Below are 23,733 nucleotides of genomic sequence, written 5' to 3'. Positions count from 1 at the left end.
AACAAGCTGGGGACAGACGTGCACTGTGACAGTCTGACACCATGTGCCTGGAATTCATATAACTGCTTCCAGAAAGCTCAGTGGAAAGGGACTGGTAAAGCATGAAACTACACAGGCATTTATCACAACCAAAAAAAGCAATTGACAGGGAGCTAGTAACAAAATGTGCTAATAGCTAATCGATGCTCCCTGATAAACCAGAACTCCCTTCCATCGGTCACCAAGGGTTAAAAACCCACAACTGATTGTTTCAGTCATACTTATTTAAGAAGACACCCCCACCACCCCAACCATTAGTCATAGTGCCAATGGAGGGAATGTGATATCCTATCTCCTAGAACTGGAAGGGACCTTGAAAGGTCATCGAGTCCAGCCCCCTGCCTTCACTAGCAGGACCAAGTACTGATTTTGCCCCAGATACTTAAGTGGCCCCCTCAAGGATTGAACTCAGAACCCTGGGTTTAGCAGGACAATGCTCAAAGTCCAAGTGTTAAAGTCCAAAATAGTTCAGAAGCAGAAATAAAGGTTAGATCGTTCTTATGTGCATTAGGTATTAATAAAGGTTTCCCAGCATGGGTTACTGGCCACTTGGATATCCTATAAATTGTCCAATACACTTAGCCTGTTTATCTTACGCCAAGATCTCTCTGCAGATTTTACCGGGAGTCTCTTCAAGTGAGGTTTCTGCAGCACAAGTCTACACCCTAGCCATACTTCCTTTAAAATGACACAGATTTAGCTACAACTGGACTTTTGAAACACAACTCAAATGAAATGAAACTACTGATGACATGTTTACATTATAATCTCCCATATTATTGAGAAAAGTGTTCTCTTTTTAAGCAAGATACATATTCAACCCACTCGGGCAGCCCCACCACGCATCCAAAATATTTTTTTAAAAGCCACAATCACTACACGCTTTCACATACCCCGAGTTTTCTGTGGGATGAAATTAATCATTCATTCATACCCGAGGCTGACTTTTCAGTTCACCCTTCCCCTTGTGAACTCTGCAGAGGTATTGTCTCACCCTTAGCCTCCCAGACCCGCATGTCACCCAGCACTATATTTAGATGTACACACACACACACACACACACAGTGCAGTCACAGCACGGTGCTGCTGACTCCTTGGATTCAAGGAGGGAACCAAAACAACGCCCGCGTAGACGCAATAGACCAGAAAAACACTAGAGGCTCAAGGCATTTAACAGCAATTACACCCTCCACTTAAGCTAGCCGGCGCTTCCTCTTGTACATTGATCTGAGGTTTTGTCTGGTCATATTCCAGCTGGAGAGAAAAACAAGTCCATAAGCGCACTTCAGGCACATCTCACGCTCCCGCCCTCTTATTTTGCCCGGCCCTACAATAACAATTGGCTGCCTCTGCTCTAGGTTCTGAAAAGGCATCCCTGGATCGTAGGGCAGGAGCTCCGGGGAAGGCATTTCAGATGCTGGTTACTAGGACCAAGGGGAGGATGTTGATGGGGGGTGGGGGGGACCCGCAATCCGAGGCGCAGAGTACCCCCCCCCCACGGTCCCCACGCTTCACAGCGAGCCGGCTCCCCGGCAACACTTGTCTCTCATTGGTCTCCCCAAATCCCACCGTGTCGCCGCGCGCGGCTGCCGCGAGCCCCTGGCCCCGGGAGCAGGAGACGCGCGCGCGGCGGTACCCGGGGGAGAAGCAGGAGCCGCCGGACGGTGGCTGGAAACTGCCCGCAAGCGGCCGCGACCTGCACAGCGTCGCCTCTTCTCAGCGCCGCGGGGCTGGCGTGGCCGGACTCTCCCCGCGCGAGCGGCGCCCCCCAGCAGGTAAGTCACTCACCCCGCTGTCCCGCCTCACTTCTCCGCAGCAGCCACGGCGCGGTCCCACTCCCTCCTCGCCCGACCTCGCTGTGCTGCCTCTGGAGCCGCTCGCCGCTCCGCCCCTTTCCTCCCTCCGCCCCCGGCCGGAGCTGGGCCGGGCCTTGGCCTGGGCGCAGCGCCGCCTGCCCCCGCTGGGGAACGTGCCGCTCTGCGAGCAACTTGTCGGCTTTGCCCGGCTGCAGCTTTGGGTGCGTCTGGGCAGTAGGGGTGGAAGAGTGGGAGTGTCCGGTCCCCGCCCCTCACAAGCCCTGTGGGGCTGTACCGCCCTGGCCCTGCTGTTTGTTCCCTCCCCCCGCGTGTCTACACCCAGGTGCTGGACCTGGGGTGTGTGGGAAGGGCACCCCTGGCATGGAGTGATTTCCAGGGTTTACAGTTTGGTTCAATGGCTCTGGGCACCCGCACTATACACATTGTTACAGCACCTGCGTCCAGATGGGAAAATTATACTAGGGGGATCTGCGGCATGACCTGATTTTAAACCAGTAGCGTTATATAATGCCCGCTGTAGCCATTCTTAGTGGGGGGTGAGTGCCTTGATTAGGTGGCCTTTGTGTCACTTGGGAAGGGGGCTAAGCTCAATGACAAAGAAAGAGACAGTTTCAGGCCAGAATAACCTCCCATACAGGGGGTTATACCAGTAACAATTCCCACTGTTGAGAAGATCATGGCCTCCAATCCTGCAAAGACTTAAGGTAACTTTAAGGTTAACTTTACACATGACTTCACTGGGACTAATCACAGTGCATAAAGTTAGGCATATGAGTAAAACTGTACAGGATTACGACCTTAATTTAAAGACCATGGGGCAGGGGCATTGGCCCAGATCCTGCAAACACTAAGGCAGTGATTCTCAAACTTTTGTACTGGTGACCCCTTTCACGTAGCAAGCCTCAGAGTGCGACCCCCCCTTATAAATTAAAAACACTTTTTTATATATTTAACACCATTATAAATGCTGGAGGCAAAGCGGGGTTTGGGTTGGAGGCTGACAGCTCGTGACCCCCCCATGTAATAACCTCACAACCGCAAGGGGTCCCGACCCCCAGTTTGAGAATCCCTGCACTAAGGCTATGTCAACACAAGCACTTTTGTCTGTAAAACTTTTGTTGGTCAGGGGTGTGAAAAAAACCAGCCTCTGACCAACATAAGTTTCACCAACAAAAGTGCGGTGTGGGTAGTGCTATGTTGACAGAACCCACTCTCCTGCCAACATCGCCACCACTACTTGTGGAGGTGGTTTTATTATGTCGACAGGAGAACTCTCTCCCATTGGCATAGAGTGGCTACACGAGTGACCTTACAGTGGTGCAGCTGTATCGGTACACTAGTGTAGACATGGCCCCAGATTCAGGAGATCCTTCACCGACACAGCTCACCTTTCAGAATCAGGACATTAATGAGTGACTGTGACCTTACTGATGATAAAAGTGCTGTGTATCCAAAAAGTTGCTGTGGAAACATTAACTTTGTTCTTTCATGCAATCTTAACTCTGTGCAGTATAATCTTTAATGACATTACATATTATTTCTCAAATGATTTCATAAAATCTATCAAAGTTCTTAGAGTAAATCCATGTCTTGGCCCTTTCCAATCTCACAAACATATGTAAAAGCACGATGCTACACAACTTCCCCTGGCTACCAATGGATTTTGGCCCTGTTTTTAACCAGGTCCCAGGTTTGTTTTCCAAAAGATCCTATGTAGGCTACATAGCAACTAACTTTCCTTATTGAAGTTTCACACACATTTTCTTTTACTCCTTTAAATCTTTCCATAAGACCCACTTTTGCTGTAACACTTATAGGAAATCTGCCAGCAAAAGAAAGAGGATTTAAATTTCTTTTTCTAGACTTAGGGGAATTTTTATATATATTTGTACATAAAAATTGTACACATTTTGTTGTTTCCTTCCTCTTTCCCCCTTATGTCACTTGTTTTCTTAGACCATGGCTGTACTAGGAATATTGATATACTGTACCAGCAAAAGCACTCCTAGTGCGGATGCAGCTATACTGGAAAAGCTACACTTTGTACTGGTGTAGTAAAACTGCCCACCACAAGCAAGAAGTTGTACAGGTAGTAGTGTTGCTTTGCCTGGGTATAGCTGCATCTATACTAGGGATGTCTGTTGGCTCGGCTTCATCAGTTAGGGAGGGAATCACATTTCTTCACACCGCTGACTGACATAGCTATGCCAGCAGTCTGCAGTGTAGACTTTAGCCTCAGGCATAAGTCTACATTGCAGACATCTGCATGGAACCCTATTGACTTCAAAGGGGCTCCATGCAGGCCAGGGGATCTGCTCACAACAAAACTGCTTCATAAGACTGGGGCTTTAGATTTTAAGATCTTCCAGGAAGGGAGTATGCCTACAAATGTGTTTATATAGCACCTGGCATAACAGTCCCAATCCTAATCTGAGTGCTACTGTAATGTAAGTAATAAATAATAACACATTGCAGACACCTTGAAGGATATACGGGTGACTTTGAGAAATTAGAGAAAGGACCTGAAAGCCATAAAATGAAAATCAGGATTGAAGGAATAAACATCAAATGGTTTACACAGGGAAGAATAATCAAAAGCATGAAGTTAGAATGGAGTAATACTAGCAGGGAGCAGTGCCACAAAAGAGGACCTGGAGATAATAGTGAATGATAGATTGTGTCTTACTCAACAGTGCAAAAGAGGCAAGTGTTACAGCATACTGGTCTGTATTAACTGGAATATCACGTGTTAAATAGGTGAGGTAATTCCTCTGCTCTGCATGTCATTGCTTAAGCCTCCTTTGGAGTAATGCATGCAGTTTGTGACAATCTGACAAGAGTTCAGAGAAGAACAAATATTAAAGGGAAGTTTGGAAAACAGTCAAGGTTTCAAAAGCAGGTCATGTCTGGATTGCTCAGTCAATTTACTTATTTATTCTTCCCATTTATAAAACAATAGCAATCATGATAATAAAAATTGATTGAGGGGAGGCCTGACAAAGCTCTATAAATGCATAAAGGAATATTATACAACAGATTTGGATCAATTAATCTGATTAGTTTGAGGTAGTTGCCACAATTTTCCTTCTGCTCCTCCATCATCCTTGTTCAAAACTGCTTTTCATTAGTTGTCTCCTGGTTGCTGTGCTCCATCCGAGAGTTGGCTGCATTTTAAGGGTAAGGGGAGTCTCACACCTAGCAATTTAAATGCTTTGACTTGGCCTTAGTGGTTGTGACGGGTTGGATCACAGAAACCCCCTTGGGAGCTGCCACCCGATGTGCAAAGACTACCCCTGCTCCTGTTTTCCCTGCCAGCTCAGGACTCCAGCACACTCTCTTGCTGAGCCAGACACTCCCGTCTGCCCCAACACAGACCCAGGGTCTGAATCACTTGTCCCAAAGCTGCAAGTTTACCTGAAAACAGCTCACAGAAGTTTGCTTGTCTTTAGCACTCAGATGCCCAACTCCCAGTGGGGTCTAAACCCAAATAAATCCGTTTTACCCTGTATAAATCTTATGCAGAGTAAACTCATAAATTGTTTGCCCTCTATAACACTGATAGAGAGATATGCACAGTTGTTTGCTCCCCCAGGTATTAATATATACTCTGAGTAAATTACTAAATAAAAAGTGATTTTATTAAATACAGAAAATAGGATTTAAGTGGTTCCAAGTAGTAACAGACAGAACAAAGTAAGTCACCAAGCAAAATAAAATAAAATGCGCAAATCTATGCCTAATCAAAGTGAATACAAATAATCTCACCCTCAGAGATGCTTCAGTAAGTTTTTTCTCAGACTGGACACCTTCCAGGACTGGGCACAATTCTTTCCCCTGGTACAGCTCTTGGTGCAGCTTAGGGATTCTTCATGATGGCTCCTCTCCCCCCTTGTTCTCTTCCACCCCGTTATATATCTTTTGCATAAGGCGGGAATCCTTTGTCCCTCTGGGTTTCCACACACTCCCCCCCCCAGGAAAAGCACCAGGTTAAAGATGGATTCCAGTTCAGGTGACATGATCACATGTCACTGCAAGACTTCATTACTCACTTGCCAGCACACACATATATAGGAAGACTCACAGGTAAATACAGCCATCTGCGGATAATGGGAGTCATCAAGATTCCAAACCATCCTTAATGGCCCACACTTTACATAATTACAATAGGCCCTCAGAGTTATGTTTTATATTTCTAGTTTTAGATACAAGAGTGGTGCATTTCTACAAATAGGATGATCACACTCAGTAGATTATGAGCTTTGTAATGATACCTTACAAGAGACCTTTTGCATGAAGCATATCCCAATTACGTTATATTCACTGATTACCATATTTTTTCTAAAACTATCCCAGTTACATTATATTCACTTATTATCATGTTTTTATAAAACCATATAGACTGCACAATGTCACATATGATAATCGCTAGTCCTCTCCCCTCCCCTTTATTTAGTAGAAAGCCTGTATATTTTATTCCTCCAACTCTCTCCACATAAACATGCACCAGTTCTGTACACAGGGGCGGCTCTATGTTTTTTGCCACCCCAAGCACGGCAGTCAGGCGGCTGCGGGCGGTCCACGGTCACGTGGATTCGGCGGCATTTCTGCGGGAGGTCTACTGGTCCGTGGCTTCGGCGTACCCGCTGCCGAATTGCCACCGAAATCGCAGGACCGGCGGACCTCTCGCAGGCATGCCGCTGACTGACGCCCTCACAGCCACTGGCAGGCCACCCCCCGCGGCTTGCCGCCCCAGGCATGCGCTTGCTGCGCTGGTGCCTGGAGCCACCCCTGTCTGTACACATTCCCTGTTCCTTCCCTAGCCTTTATCCTGTTTTAGCACTGCACCCATCTAGTTAGCATTAGGTTTTGCAGCAGGAAGGAGGAGTAATGAAATAGTCTGGCAGGGGCCCATATTTGGTTGAAAAGTCCCAAGTGATGTTATCCTTAATTAGGCTTTGAAGTTAGTGCTTCATTGAGGTGAGGAGTGTGAGGACTGATTTCCAATTTTACTGCTGTAATTTGAAGACAATTTTCTGCAAGACAAAGTTATTAGGCTATGCTGCTTAGTATAATGGTGTCCACACAAGAGAGATGAAACCGCATTTTTAACCTGATCAAGTTAAATTGTTGCAAACTCCTATGTAGACACCCACATTTCAAGTTATGCGTGGCCTAATAAAAAGAACTGTAGAATCCACAATATCCCTGCTCAAACAAACAAACAAACAAACAAACAAAAAACAATATTTTTCTCTAGGTTAGTTATTATTTTCTGTAGGTTGGTTAATCTCAACAGAGGTGGTGATATATTTTTAGACCAAGATTTTCAAAACCAAGTGCCTAAAGTTAAGCTCCTAAATCTATATTTAGGTACTGAGACCCAGAGTCCACAAAGTATTTAAGTACATGCTAGTTCCACTGAAATCTACACATGGATTTAGCCACTTAAATTTAGGTTCCCAATTTTTAAAAATCTTAACCTCATAAAGACACATTGTTCTGTTTGCATTCAAGAGTTGAGAGGATTGAGGCTTCTTTTTTTAGACTACTGTGAACTAATCCCTCTGCATGATCAGCTAGTACCCAAACGGTGGGTGCTATTCATCTATTCCACTGCAGATGGAAGGAAGGAATGGCTGAGAGGGAGCAATTGATGCTGGTTAATTTTTTTTTTCCAGTCACAGTTGAGCAAACACGAATCCCAACTCCGTGGTTTATAGCATTTCACTATATAAAAGGGGGAAGACATCAGGTTTCATTTAAGTCCCGTGTTTATTCAAACAGAATCTAACTAGGATCACATTAAAAACAAACTATAAGTAATTTAAGAGCCATTACGGCTTGCCAAAATGAACCCGTGGCTTTAAATAGGGGTAGGTCAGAATAAATGAAAAGTAGCACCTAACTCACCATACAGATGGCATATTAGCAATGCACCATATATACTTGGGATTTTAAAAGGCATTTGATAGAATCCCACATTCAAAAAAAGAGTACAGCTAATAGGGATCAGGTGAAGCACTCAGGTTTAGAAAATAAATATGACCCAAAATTCAGAGTAAGGCCCTGATCCCACGAACACTTATACACATGCTTAGTTTACACACACACACACACACACACACACACACACACACACAAGTAGACCCATTGAATTCAGTGAGATATTCACATGAATGAAATTACGCATGTCTGTGTTTCCAGGATCAGGGCCCAACACTTTTTTCAGAGTTCAGAAATAGGTAGACTGCAGATTTTTAGAATATGGGCCCCAATGCAGCAAATCTTTAAACATGCTTAATTTTAAGCTTGAAATTAAGCCCATGATTAAATGCTTTGTTGAATAAAGATAGACTCGAGCATGTATTAAATGTTTTGCTGAATTGGAACAATAGTCTAGCTGCATGTGTGCATGGATATTAAGTATACATGTGTACAACCCCCCCCCTCCCCCCAGACCATATTATAAGCAGAGCTGGTGTGCTGCCTAGAGTTGAAGTTGCCTAATGCTTCCCACTTAGGGTTACCATACGTCCGGATTTTCCCGGACATGTCCGGCTTTTGGGGGCTCAAATCCCCGTCCGGGGGGAAATCCCCAAAAGCCGGGCATGTTTGGGAAAATCGGGAGGGAGGGCTCGGCCGGGGCCTCTTTGGCCGGGGCCGGTGCGGGGCCGGGCCGGGGTCGCGGGGCCGGGGGCATGGTGCCGGGCCGGGCGGGGAGCCGGGGGCGCGGTGGGGTGCGCTGGGCCGCGGGGCCGCGAGCCGGTCCGGGCCGCCGGGGGGTGCGCTGGGCCGCGGGGCCGGGAGCCGGTCCGGGGTAGCGGGGGGGTGCGCTGGGCCGCGGGGCCGCGAGCCGGTCCGGGGTAGCGGGGGGGTGCGCTGGGCCGCGGGGCCGCGAGCCGGTCCGGGGTAGCGGGGGGGTGCGCTTGGCCGCGGGGCCGCGAGCCGGTCCGGGGTAGCGGGGGGGTGCGCTGGGCCGCGGGGCCGCGAGCCGGTCCGGGGTAGCGGGGGGGTGCGCTGGGCCGCGGGGCCGCGAGCCGGTCCGGGGTAGCGGGGGGGTGTGCTGGGCCGCGGGGCCGCGAGCCGGTCTGGGGTAGCGGGGGGGTGCGCTGGGCCGCCGGGGGCCGGCAGTGCTGGGCGGGCCGGGGGTGGTCGGCCGGGGGCCGGCACCCCAGGGCCTGAGCCGACCCAGGCTGGAGCCGCCAGGGGGCCAGCCTGGGCCACGCCTCCTCCCCCCACACTCCCCCTTACCTGCTTCAGGCTTCCCGCGAATTAAATGTTCGCGGGAAGCAGGGGAGGGGGCGGAGACTTTGGGGAGGGGGCGGAGTTGGGGCGGGGGTGTGGGCGGGGCTGGGGGCGGGGGCGGGGCCCCGTGGAGTGTCCTCCATTTGGAGGCACAAAATATGGTAACCCTATTCCCACTGTAAGACCCCAGTTTCAATTATTTGTAACTTTGCCAAACTTTAACTGTTTAGGCTGAAATTTTCTATACTGGGTGTTTTCCTCAGGCTGATTTTCTTGGAAAGTTTTAGCTTAAAATGGTTCAGTCACTTCCAAGAACAAGGTTAGGGGGAAATATGTTGTTTTGCACATGTTAAAAAAATTCTTACAACCTTTTAGTTGAGAAGCTCTAGTACCACCATGGCTTGCACAGAGACTTGAAATTTGGCACAGGGATGTAGCGGGGGAGGGAGGTCACGCTGGGGTCAGGGCTATGCTTTTTGCCATTCCCATGAAAAACTGTCAAAATCTGGCCAAGTCATAAGCCTCTGAAAAATCTCAATTTGCACATGCTCAGTAGAGGTTTGTTAGCAATTGGCAACTAAACTCTCTGAAGACTTTAAAGAAGTAATAAAATAAAATATTATAATATCTAGCTCTTCATCAATAGATCTCAAAGCACTTTACAAAGGAGGTGAGCATCACTATGCCCATTTTACAGATGGAGAAACGGAGGCACGGAGCGGTGAAATGACTTCCCAAGGTCACCCAGCAGGCCAGTGGCAGAACCAGCATAGAACCCAGGTGTCCTTGTCCAGAGCTCTGTCCACTAGGCAACACTGCTGAGGTTATACAGAAGGTTGTGTCAAAGCAGCCCAGGCAATACTTTCAATACCCAGGCCAGTTTGATTTTAGATCTGAGCTCACTATAGGACTGCTGTGGTTTTGTTAGGTGGTGATGACCTTCTGGAGATAAATGAAGATTCTTCTTTTAGCTCTGTTGTCTTTGATAGCATTGACCACAAAGAGGTTGAAATGGCTGTGGACGCTGAGGGGACAGACAGTATTTCTTGACTAAAGTCTTTCTTTCTTTCTTTTCTTTCTCCAAGATGACTCAGAGAGTAGTTCTGGGTGATTGCTCATGTGTTCTGAGTCTTGATCATGTGAGGTATTACAGAGTTCCACGCTGTTGCCTCTCCTGTTATATGTGTATGTGAGGCTAGTAGTAGAGAACCGTTAGGTGAAATGGGCTGTGGTGTCTTCAATATGAAGATGACAACCAATACTTCATCAGACCTGGCTGCTGATCATAGAATACAAACACGTAAGGCTGGAAGGGACCCTGAGAGGTAAACAAATCCATCCCCTCCATGCTGAGACCAGACTAGGGTATGTCTACACTGGCAGGTACAGCGCCACTCAGGGTTGTGAGTTCAATTCTTGAGGGGGCCATTTAGGGATTTGGAGCAAAAATCTGTCTGGGGATTGGTCCTGCTTTGAGCAGGGTGTTGGACTAGATGACCTGCTGAGGTCCCTTCCAACCCTGATATTCTATGATTCACAAACCTGTCACTAACTGGCTGACCCCAGGCAAGCACACATGAGCCACAAGACCCCCAAAATAGTAACTGCAGGGGTAGGGGAAATCAGTGTTCCAGGACCGAACTGTACAGTGGGCATGTGGCTCTTGGGGAGAGCCAGCATGAGGACTGGGGGGTGGGATTATGATCATTACTGTCCCCACACTTTCCACAGGCTGTGTTCATTATGGAAGATATCCCGCTGCTGAGGGTGAGCAGGGAATCAAGGGAGGGTCTTCTCCAAGACTGCGTCTTCCGCCCTGGCCCTTATGTGGCTCGCTTGTGTGCAGCAATGGTCCTCCCACCCAACGCCTTTGTGACAGCAGAGTGGCGTGGGAAAGTTACTCTTAATGGGGTAAGAAACAAAGCAGCTCTGCCTGAGAACTTGTGGTAGCGGATTGCCCAGTAACTCCATGAGAGTTTCGCGGAGATCTCTGAGGCAGATTCCCATGAAATGAGGGAGTCAATCAACACCCTGTTCTGCCACTCAGACTAGGCATGTGGTGGTATGTGCATCATACAGACACAAGCCTGCTTTCTGCAATCCTCCTGCCCCCAACAACTCGCCTCAGCGATTCCCAAAATCAAAGCCACTTACCAGGGGCCTCCTCTCCTGTTTGTGCTTCGCCAAGCTCCGACAGCTGTGACTGGCTAGCCTGCTCCGGGGTAGAGAAGAGCTCCTGGCTGCATGCATCTCTGACCTCCGAGTCATCCTCTACCTCTGGGTCCCCCTCCCCATCCTCATTCCTCCTCCTGGTTTGGTCCACTCTCGACTGGCACGCGAGCCACTGAAGTATCCACGGTGGCCTTCGCAGTGGAGGTGGGTCACCATCGAATATCGCATCCAGCTCTTTGTAGAACCGGCAGCTCATGGGTCAGCACCAGAGTGGCGGTTTGCCTCCCGCACCTTGTGGAAGGCGTTCCGCAGCTCCTTCACTTCGACCCTGCATTGCAGCGTGTCCTAGTCATGGCCCCTTTCTGTCATGCATCATGAAACCTGTCTGTAGGTATCATAATTCCTATGGCTGGAGAGCATCTGGGACTGGGATAGCCTCTTCTCCCCAAATGCTGATGAGATCTAGCAGCTCGGCATTGCTCCCATCGGGGAATCGCCTGGTACATGGAGCAGGCATGGTCGTCTGGAAAGATGCGCTGAGACCATTGCACACGTCACCGAGCAAACAGGAAGGGGACTTTCAAAATTCCCAAGGAATTTAAGGGGTGGGGCTGACAGTTGGTCACCTAAGGGCAGGGCAGTAGAGTTCAAACTGATGACCAGAGAGGCGAGAACAGGCATTGTGGGACATTTCCTGGAGGCCAATCACAGTGCTATAGTCGACCAGGGTGTCTACATGGGCTGTAGCCCCGGCGCAGAAAACTGTACGCTTCTCGTCGGGGTTTTTTTTTTTTTAAAGTGCTGCAACTGTGCGATTTCTGTGCAGTAAGAGACTTGGCAGTGTGCACACCTCGGGAGTTACAACGCAGAAAGCTGTTTTACTGCACAGAAATTTGCCAGTGTAGACAAGGCCTACAGCTCCATCTACACGAGAAGCAATGCAGCTGCACTGCTGTGGCGCATCCGATGAACACGCTCTAAACCAACAGGAAAGAGCTCTTCCGTCAGCTTAATTACTCCACCTTCCACGAGAGATGGTAGCTGAGTAGAGTGGGACAGTTACCTCCCATGTCTTACAAATGACACTCCTATTAATATACCCCAGTATGATATTAGCCTTTTTTGCAACTGCATCACGTTGTTGGCTCAATTTGTGTTCCATTATACCCCCAGATCCCTCTCAGCACTACTATTGCCTAGACAATTATTCCCATGTTTCAGTTGGGCATTTGATTTTTCCTTCCTAAGTATATTATTTTTCACTTGTCTTTGTTGAATTTCATCTTGGTGATTTCAGACCAGTTCTCCAGTTTGTCAAGGTCGTTATGAATTCTAATCCTGTCCTCCAAAGTGCTTGCAATGCCTCCCAGCTTGGTGTCATCTGTAAATTTTATAAGCATACTCTCCACTTAATTATCCAATTAATTAATGAAAATATTTAATAGTACTAGACCCAGGATTGACCCCTGCAGGACCGTACTAGATATGTTTTCCTGGTTTAATAATACTACACTTTGAGGATAGTTTTTCAATCAGTTGTGCACCCACTTTATAGTAATTTCATCTAGACCACGTGTCCTTAGTTTGCTATGAGATGTCATGTGGGACTGTGTCAAAAGCCTTACTAAAATTCAAGCTATATCGCATCTATTATTTCCCCCATCCACTAGGCGAATAACCCTGTCAAAGAGGAAAATTATGTTGGTTTGCCATGATTTGTTCTGACATATCCATGTTGGCTTTTATTTATCTCATTATTCTTATAAATTAATTGTTTAATAATTGGTTCTAGTATCCCTCCAGGTATGTAAGATAAGCTGACTGGTGTATAATTCTCCAGGTCCTCTTTATTCCTCTTTTAGAAGATTGATACTATGTTTGCCTTTCTCCAGTCCTGTGAGACCTCACCCATTCTCCAGGAGTTCTCAAAGGTAATTGCTAATGGTTCCAAGATGGCTTCAGCTAGTTCCCGAAGTACCCTTAGATTAATTTCATCAGGCCCTGCTGATGTGAATACATCTTACTTATTAAATATTCTTTAATTGGTTCTTTCCCTTTTCTGGTTTGTGTTCCTTCCCCCTTGTTGTTAAGATTTACTATATTAAGCATCTGGTCACAATTAACCTTTTAGTGGAGACTAAAGTTAACCATTAAACACATCAGCCTACTTGGCATTGTCAGTGATTAGTTCTCCTTCCCTGTTAAGTAGTGGACCTATACTTTCCTTCATTTTTCTCTTGCATCCTAAAAAGTCATCTTCCCCTTGGCCCAGGATCAAGGCTTGGCTGAGGGTGAGATAGTTGTGACCTAATCCAGATCAGACTGAAGTGACGGTGGTAGCCTGAGGGGGCAAGCTTAGAATTTGAGCTCCAAGGAATGATGAAGTTATCAACTCCTCAGTTCACAGAGTTTGCCCACCATTTCTTAGTCCAGTTCACAAACTGGGGATCTTATTGAATTCATATAAGTCAGTGGGACAACTTGTGGAGTATGGTGCTACTCACGGTAAGGGTGGGGATCAGAATTTGGCCCCTTTTTATGTTGTAAATGCCCCTCTGTCCCTTTCCATTTGGGGCATTCAACACATAACTTTACCATGATCTAATTTTTCAGAAAGATTTTGCAGGTTTGAGCCTATCAAAGCAAATACAGTGGAATGAATGCATTTTCACTAGTTCTGACACCTTTATGAGGAGAGAGGGCAGATAAAAGTATCTGACTGAGATAAACCGAAAAGCAGGAGCTGTCTAAGCAGCCTTTTCCTTGGTAGTAGTTACATTCTTTATGTCCTTACATTTGTCCATGCCCTGAATAGGAACAAACCTTCTTGAGTGAGATAATAAAAGGCTGCACTTCATAGAGCCTTTCACATAAGTATCCCAAAAGAGCATTACAAACACTAAGAAAGCCTCACAACACCTGTGAGCCAGCCAAGTAAGTATTCTGAAACCCAATTTATAGATGCAGGAATTAAGGTCTACAGGGGTAAAGTGACTTGCCTAAGGTCAAACACAAATGAGCGTTTAGCGTCAAGAGTAGAATCCAGGAGTCCCCTACCCTAGGCGTTATTCTTAGTTACAAGGCAGATCATCCAGCCAAAGAGAAACTTTGTGCATTTAAAATTATCTTTAAAAATATTCTATGAACAAAGCTTCCCATTTAGGATCTTTTTCTGTTTTATATACATATAAACATTATAAATATATAAATAAATACATTCAGGGGAAATTAGATGCTTGCTGGCTGTGAGGTGGTTTTTGCACCGATGGCATTCCTGCTTTTGTGGATGCTGCAGATGGCTCACATGATGATTTCAATGCCATATGTCGTCAAATAAAAAAACCTTTAGCAAGGCTCCAGAGCTGGGCGTTGGGATCCTTGTTTCTGTTTAGTTATTGATTTATGGTTGCCATTGCTGGAGGCTATCTCCCCCTCCCCCAAAGATTAAAAAAGCAAAACAACATTTATAACCACCCTCTTCTTTTTTTCCCCCCTTTCAGCCTGACATCCTCTCAAATGCTACCTGACAGACTGCAGCAATCATCCTGTGAATGGTAAGTAATTTCCTTATTGACAGCCTCCCATTTACTCTGACATCTGCCAGCAGTCCCTGACACTTGAATAAGCATTAAGACATTAACAGTCTGGCACAGGTTTAAGGGCTGGAATAACAATGTTCTGTGAGCCCACTCCACAAAAAACACACCCAAGGCCCTCTCTCACTCAACTTTACCATCTTTCTGGTTGGCTGTGGGGGAGATTGTAAATGTAGATTATTTACTTGGCTGCACTCCCATCTTTTGTTATCCCACACAATGGGGCCTGATCCACAGCCCACTGAAATCAATGGGAGCCCTTTCCATTGACTTCAGTCGGATTGGAATCAGGACGAAGGAAAGCATGCTGAATATGTATGGGAACATCGAGAGAGGGGTGTGGAGGGCAGAAGACAGCCTTTAGAAGAAAACCACTTTGCTGAGGCTAAATGTCATTCATAAAAACCTCCCTGAACTGCTGAATTGGAATTAGGAGCGCCTTTACGTTCCTTTTCAGTGCCTGACCTTCATGTGCTAGATGGACAATGTGTTCTGGGAACCCCTGTGGTTTTTGAAGGATTATTAAAATGCGAAAATGGTCCAAACATATTTGATTCAAATAATGCGTACTAAAGCATAGATTATTTATATGTTCGTGTGTTTTGGGGGGGGGGGAGAGGGCGGAATCTGCTGCCTTTCTGGGATCCACGTAGAATGGATGATCAGACAGTTTAATACTCATTCAGCATCTCCTCTAGGAATTCCTCCCATACAAACCACTTCAGGCTACTTTACAGAGGAAGTTTGCCATCGTAACCTGCTGGGCTTCCATTCAAACCTCAAAATACAGTTAGTAAGAGGTTTCTGTACCCAATTACTTTCATGAAACCTTGTATGCATCCCAGATGTTTAATAGTCAGTGCCCTTTAAAAGCCCTTGGACACACTTCAGTCATCTCTAACCTCCGCCAGTGCACAAAGCGTTCAAAGGCTGCACAAAACCACAACTTTTATTTTCATGCATGCCTAAAATATGCACAAGCGATTCTCTGTGCTCCCTATCTTCATGAGAAGAGCCTACATGTTTTCGATCATCCAGGGCTACTGGACAAATCCAATGTATGTTTCAGCAGAGAAGATAAGGATAGAAGAAATGTTGTCAAACATTAAAGCAATTTTTGGATATTTGAACATAAAGTTGTTGATACCTCTAGGCCCGTTGGTTCAAATCCACCCTAGCTGGGTCAAGAAAAGAGGCTGATATTACTGAAAGATTGTTTAGTGGCATATGTGAAAGGAAAGTTTGGTGGGTTGTGTCTACTTCCCAGGGAATATGGCCATATCACAAAAACTGCCACCATAGTAACTACTGGCTGTATCAGGAGTCTTAACTGAGAGGCCAGTCACTGAGGACTCAAAAAGGCACAGCCGCACTCTGTGTCGGAGAAGTGGAATGCTCCTGGAGAGCCCCAGTGCACAGTGGGAGCATGCCAGGTACTGCACACCTATATCGGGAGGAGCATACAGCCCCCTGCTTACAGCTACTCCATGGGCGGCCTTGCCTCCGCCCCACTTCTTTTTAAGGACACTGAATACCTACTGGGGAGTATGGAGGGAGAGGTTCCTGAGGTCATGGACTGCAACTGTGACTGGGCTTTGTGATTTGCACTCCTTGCATTGCTGTTTCCCTCTAACTATGCACCTGTATAAGAGCCTGGTCCTACACAAGCATGGAAAGTAAACCTGCTGTCCCTAAACGTGGGCTGCAGCATCTGTCCTGTGGGGCAACAGACTACACGGCTGTTGATCTAGCACTTTTTGCATTGAGACTAAACTAATGCAAAAAGATGTACTGTAAAATAAAACCACCCCAGATAACAGTTGACACTGGCACCCTTCAGAGCTGTATTGTTTTATTCTATTAGGCAAATAATACTGCTTAAAAATAGTATAAATGCTGCTTACCCAACAGAAATGACTCCACAAGAGCTGTTATGATGGAGTAAATAGCACACATTTAAATGATGGTCTAAATGTGCATTTTCAGGTATTTATTTACTCTCATGACACATTGTTATTATTATCCTGTCTTGCTGTGTTAATTCATGAGTATTTCAATGGCAGCTTGTTTGCTTCCACCGCTGGCTTCTGCCCCCGCCCCTATACAGCAGACAAAAGGCCCAGATTCTGCCAACTGTTATGCACATGCTTAGCTTTTTAGAGAGTAGTTCCATGGGACATAGTCTCATTAAGTGCTCTTAGACTTAAAATCAAGCCTGTGCATATGTTTTTGCAGAACTGGAGACACAGAAGAGACATGAAGGCAGAAAAATATAATTTGTTCCTTACATTTATTATGGTGTTCAAGTATTATTGCCTAGGAGTAGGGTGACCAGATGTCCTGTTTTTAAAGTCCTGTTTTTGGGGACTTTTTCTTATATAGGTGCCTATTATCCCCTATCCCCTGCCCATTTTTTCCACAGTTGCTATCTGGTCACCCTACCTAGGAGTTCTCATTTGTTTAGGGCAATTGTACTACTTTAGCAGAATAGGACCTTGGCTGGATCAGCCATTTCTCATCCCCTCCCATTTCATGGCGGGAGTGCACACCATTGAATTGGAGGCAGTAGAAGAGATGCACTAGGGTCCAGTAAGCCGGCTCATTCTTAAGAAAGGGGGAGGAAATCTACAATCTGTTTTTTTAATTAGCTCATCTCATCCTTGTATCTCAGCAAAGACACCAGCATCACTAGCAGAATGCAAAAGCACTGCCTTACTTGAGAACTGATGCCATGAAAGTCTCTGCCGATAAACAATGCTACAGCTTCCAGTTTGTTTTTCATACACAACTTTAACATCAGACCAGGAAGCAGAATTATCCTCTCATTTTTCAAAGAGTCAGTTGATTTGCCAACTTGTGGTTTTATCCTGAATCTCACAAAATTTGGTGTTTTTCTTTAAGATCCAGCCACAGGAAGCACGTGATTAGGTGAGAATCTCTGCTTTTTTCTTTTTACGGACGATTCTAGCCCTCATGGCTGTGGAGAAAAGCTTGAAAGCAGACCCAAGTATATCCTAAAGGGTCAGAAACCAAAAGATATAAGAAGAATCCCATTTATTTTTAATCTCCTGATCTCTGAGGTCAGATTTATGATTTTTGAATGCTTGGGGTTGACAAGATGGCAAGTAGCATTCTCAGCCTACGTGTTCCAGGCTTTCAGAGCCAAGTGAGTAAAACTGACAGCGTGCACACACCCCACAGGTGGTTTAAACTAGAGCTTAAATAATTTCACCAAAAAAACAAAACAAACCCACACCTTTGCTTCCATTTTGTATATTTCAGAATGGAACAATTTGTTTTTCACAAAATAACTTCTCCTTCCGTCCACATCACCCCTGCCCCAAAGGAAAAAAAATTCCACTAAAACTTCATACATTTAAATTTCCATGGCCAGATTTTCAGCTGGGGTAAATCGACATAGCTCCATTGAAATACATGGAATTAAGTCATTTTACATTGGCTGAGTTTCTGGCCCACAGCTTCCATTCCCCATTTGATACTCTAGTCCAATTGGGCCCTAAATGTATTGACTGTCTGGGTTAATATACAGAAGTGATCAGTTCCTCCAACAATACTAATAATTATAATATGAGGAGAGAAGGCTAAGGGACAAAAGTCTTTGAAGCTGCTGCTATCTCCATATTCATAGGAGATGAGTGGGGGAAGGAAAGAGTTTCATTAACAAACATTTAACAATAGGGTTAGATTCTGTTCTTTATGCCAAGGGAGCAGCTGGCATTGTACATAGTCATGCAGAAGTCTCCTCTTCTGTCACCATACATGTATCTATTGAGATCAACGCTGAAATTATTTACTCTGTGCCTGAACAGACAATATTGGCTCCCATTTCTAAGATCTCCTTTACTCTCCTTTCCTCCCCGTTTATTGGCATAATGCATGGGGCTCTCTCTCTCTCATGTTACTTGCTCACACATGTCTGCTTTGTAACCACGCTGATCTCCACAACACAAGCGGCTTGCACTTCATAAGGAATTCCTTTCGAAATTATGCACTGGGGTGTGACCAAATGCAGCCCTGTATTCACACCCTGCACACTACTGGAATAATCTTTGTACCAAATGCGCCTGGTGAGGTATCATTTGAAAACTAATAACTCACTGTCAATAACTGCATGATGAAATGTATGTAGCAGCACTGTGTGTAAAGTTATGAAATCCCCCCTATAAAATGGTAAAGGCACATGTTCAAACTCACATAGCACAAATTAAGGCACAACTGGTCAAGCAGGTCTTAAACAAAGGGACATGTGATTACCTCATATAACCTGTAAACAGAGTCCTCAGGGAGCGAGAGAGAAAATAAAGAAAATCTGCATCTCAGCACAGGTGAAAGAAAACAGCACGAAACATCTTTCCTCTCTAGACTTCATGTCTCCTTCTGCTCAGGTGGATAGAACTTTCTGAGGAGGGCTGAACTACAAAAGTGAGGGGCAAACACCCCAAGGTATCTCTCCCCCAGTCCATCTCCCTCTTTGCATCTAAGACGACAAAAGAAACAGCTGTTGGACTTTGGGGAGGAGTCCTGACCTGAAGATTTTGGTCAGTAATGTTGTTGGAAGGCTGTGGTAAGGACTCTACCTTCAATCAAATATAGTTTGTTAAGTTAGGCACTAGGAAGCATTTTATCTTTATTTTTCTTGTAACCATTTCTGACTTTTATGCCTCATTACTTGTAATCAGAATCCTATAATCTTTTGTTAATAAACTTGGTTTATTATTTAATCCAGTCCAGTGGGTTAAAGTTAAATTGTCTGGGTAACTCCATTTAAGGTGACACGTTTTCAAGTTTTGTTCTCTTAGAGGGACAATGGACTTAATATCTCTAGACGGTCCAGGAGAGGGCTGGACAGTACAGAACATACATTTTTTTGGTGAGGGAGGGGGATGGGAATCTAAGACTGGGAGGGCGTTGGGGTCACCTTGCAGTAGTAACCCAGGCTGGCGAGAACCAGAGTGAGACCAGAGTGTGGTTGCCAGCCTGCAGTTACACACAGACACTTGGGTATCTGCATACTATTGGCTGATTGTGAGTTATCCAGGTTGAGAATTACAGCAGCAAAGCATTGAAGGGCACCCCAGGTTATAGGGCAGGCGATGACACAGCCCCTCACTGGCCTGGATAACACCCTGAAATGTCAGAGGGGGACTTGTGGATAAGTAAGGGAATACTTGGCAAAGAAACTCCAAGCCTGCAGGCATGAGAGATTTCAAAGCCTAGAGGGAAATCAAGGACCATTATGTACAGTTTTCACTAACCCACTTTTATTACATTTTAAGCTCTGTAGAGCTGCACTGTAATCAAACAGAGGGAATGCCTAGCGAGTAGTGTGAAATCCATGTGCACTGAAGCCCATTAAAAGCCTTTTGGGGTCTCCCACAAGTAAAGTTTTCAAGCCTTCAGTGTACGGCTTCAAAAGCAGACAATCATAATGTGTTTTGTTCTGGCTAAGTGTTGAATCTGTGACTAGACAGTTAATAACACTATGTGCCTCCTCCATCCCTTTAAACCATACCAGTCGGAGGTGCTCAGACACCACAATGGCGGGCCTGGCCTAAGGACATAGATGAACAGAGGAAACACTTTGCTACACCTTATCATAAGGCAATGTGACCCTGCGGATATGGCACTGGGCTAGGAGTAAGGAGACCTGAGTTGCATTCTTGCTACTGCCATTGGCCTGCTCTGTGGCCTTAAACAACCTGTCTCTGTGCCCCTTCCTGTCTTCTGTCTATAAGCCCTTAAACCCTTCAGTTCAGTGTCTGTCCGTCTCTCACTATGTGTTCATACAGCCTCCAGCACAATGAGCTTCTACTCTCAGATGGGGGCCTTGCTGTCATGCAAATAATAGCGCTTAGTAATCCACTCCTTAGGGCGTCCATTGTAAACATACACTAACAGACTCAGAGGAGATAAAATGCTCTTTCAATATTACCATCCAAGATTTTTCCATCCCTTCGCTGAGAAAAGAAATCCTGACTTTTGTTCAGACTTACAGGTTTGTTTATACTAGTGGGTGGTAAATATTCCTGCCTATGAATATTTCGGAGGAAAGCAAAACCGGAGAGTGTCTGGCTTTTCTGATCGAGCTGATTGATACTGAGGGAATGGATCAGTGAATGTTTCTAGAGCAAACGGCAAGGTTATCCATGCATCCAAAGCAATTACATAATTATGTGCATGGAGAGCTTGATGTAAAAACAAACCCCTTCCAGAACAGTTTTTGAAGGTTAGAACATTTATATACAATCCGTGCTGCCAGATTTTACAGCATCAAGCCCAGTAGTTAGGGATTGGCAGGAAACAGTACAATTTATTAACTATTATTTTCCTAGCTCCAGCTTCCCCTACAAACAAAAAACAGCAGCAGTGGAGAGGAGTTTGTTTAAATGAGCAGCGGACGATCAGGCTTCAGGCATTTTAATTAACTAATCTGATTAGAGAAGGATTGTATTGTATTATGAATTGTTACATTTTAGAGTGTAACGAAGCGTGAGGGAGGAGCTGTAGCATTTGTATGCCAAGAAACATCCTGGAGCAGACTATTATCAATCTCATTTGTGAATTAGTCTAAAACACAATTGTAAAAATATGACTCTAGTGCTCTCAACTGCATGAAATGACTTTTCATTGCATCGACAAATTCTCTCCACACGGGCTTTGTTCTCCCATTACTGACAGCCATACATTTCAGCAACAAAGCACTTTGGGCCAATATCAATTTATCTATGCAATACAGTAATTTGCACATGTCCTAGAACATCTGGCCGACAACAGATTAACAGATATTTGGAAGAAACAGCTTAATTCTCATTAATCTCTTTACATATGAACACAAGACTATTACGGCTATACACAAACTGATTAATATTAATAACAAATAATCATTTCTTCCTTCCCTAGCATTATGCATAAGTGTAGTAATTCCTGGCTTCTGCAGCCTGGATGGAGAGACTTCAGTGGATTTTGATACAATATGGCTGGTCAGGAGTTAGTTTTATGAATGGAATGCCAAACCTTTCCTTTTGGGCCTCCTTATACCCTCTCACATTCAGCATGAGTGTTATTACTTATCCTGGGATTTCCCTGTCATTTAGGAGGCTAAACAACTTAAGTCCTCTCCGTCACCTCAGTGACAATGAATCTGAATTCTGCTATTGGCCTTAAATACAGTCCATTGGGACATTTGAAAGTTGAGATGGGGAAGATGAGCTTCATCCTGCTCCCACAATTCCTACCTCATACTGCCTTTAATGGTGCAGGACAAGCCCTAAATAAGCAGCTGGGGCAATGTGGTGATGATTGGGAGAGAGAAGCCCACAGACACACAATGTGCTTCCTTTTCAGACTTTCCAGAGATGCCACTTCGGGCCCACAAGTTAGCTGTGTGTTCTAGGGCAGGTTAAAAACCAAAGCAGTTATTGGAAGGAGTAGCCTGTGAGGAAAAGGTAACTGGACACAGACAGCGTCATGTTTTCCAAGGAGCCTCCAGATTGTGTGGGCACATTGTGTGGGCACAGTTTTGCAGTTATGTCCTTTTGTGTACACAAAAACACATGAGTGTACGTAAATAGGCATCTCCTGGACAAAAACCAGGGAACTGCTTACATACATGCCTATGCAAGCAGTAGCTTTATGTAAAAGGTGTGTAAGGGGTACACAACACACTTCAGTTGAAAAATTTAGGATGACAGTATCATGTGTGGGGATAGTGTTTGATCTTTCTGAACAGCACTTACCTGAAATCCTAGTACTACTGCACAATTGTGAGTAATATACCTTTGACTCTCAGCAAATGTTACTTGATACACTGTATTATGCAGTGACTTACTGCATTACAAATGCAAATCGTTTTATTTATCACCTCAATTTCCATCCAATAATCTGCCACAGTAGGTGCTCTCTCTCGTTCTTTGTGTGGCTTAGCATGCCAGCACTTTTTGCCTAAGCTGATCTCAGCGTAACTCATTTGCCTTATTTAAGAGCTCTGAGATTTCCAGGCAGTTGCAGCATCGGGGGCAATATTTTAAATTTATTTTATTAACTTCAATGTGTGCAAAAGTGTGCCCATACATTGGTCTTGTTAAAACTTTTACAAATCGTAGCACCCTTCTATGCCACTGCCAGCAGCAACGGAGAAGTAAGGGTGGCAATACCATACTATGCCACCTTCACTTCTGTGCGGCTGCTGGTGGCACTGCCTTCAGAGCTGGCTCCTAGCCAGCAGCCGCTGCTCTCTGACCGTCCAGCTGTGAAGGCAGCACAGAAGAAAGGGTAGTAATACCATGATCCGCCCCCCTCCGCGCACACACACACACTAGCCTTGCCACCCCCTTTTGGGTCGGGATCCCCAGTTTGAGAAATGCTGATTTAAGGGCTTTATATGTTTATATTTTTAAATACATAATCCTGATTTGTGACAACACCATAACATTTAAGATTTAAATATCTGTAACCATGAAATTCATGATTTTTAAAATGCTATGACAATGAAATTTACCAAAATGGACCATGAATTTGGGATGGCCCTGCTTATACAGACTCTTCAACACTTTGGAATCCTGTGGGTCAAAAGGCATTAGGGGCCAGATTTCCAAGAGAGCTCAGCTTCTAGCCAAACACCTAGATTCAAACAAACTCAGCATCCAACATGCTGATGGAGCTGAAAATCTGGTCCTGACTGTAGACCCTGAAACCCTGGCCCTATATAAATACATCAGCTGTGATATATGCCATGGCCAACAGAGCAGAGACTTCAAACTAGTCATTCAAATTATGCCTGGAGGAGCTAAAACAAGGGAGAGGGCTTTCAGCATAAGTAAAAGCTTCAGTTCTTAAAAAGAAGA

At 45.3% G+C, this 23,733-nt stretch overlaps 1 protein-coding gene across 3 annotated transcripts in view; it reads right to left on the bottom strand.

Annotated features, from left to right (window-relative positions):
* Positions 1-23,733, bottom strand: part of RASGEF1B (RasGEF domain family member 1B) — a 455,348-nt gene that overhangs the window by 38,299 nt on the left and 393,316 nt on the right. The window contains exon 1 of one of the 3 annotated variants that reach the window (XM_054030193.1): positions 1,828-1,878. The exons of 1 other annotated variant lie outside the window; for it this stretch is intronic. The gene's annotated coding sequence lies outside the window, so the exon portion shown is untranslated. Of the gene's footprint in view, positions 1-1,675; positions 1,749-1,827; positions 1,879-23,733 lie in introns of those variants that run through there. One more of the 3 variants, XM_054030194.1, reaches the window with a different exon arrangement.

Source organism: Malaclemys terrapin, chromosome 5, assembly GCF_027887155.1.
Source record: "Malaclemys terrapin pileata isolate rMalTer1 chromosome 5, rMalTer1.hap1, whole genome shotgun sequence".
In the NCBI taxonomy this organism is placed as follows: domain Eukaryota; kingdom Metazoa; phylum Chordata; order Testudines; family Emydidae; genus Malaclemys; species Malaclemys terrapin.
This window is presented reverse-complemented; position numbering and strand designations above follow the sequence as displayed.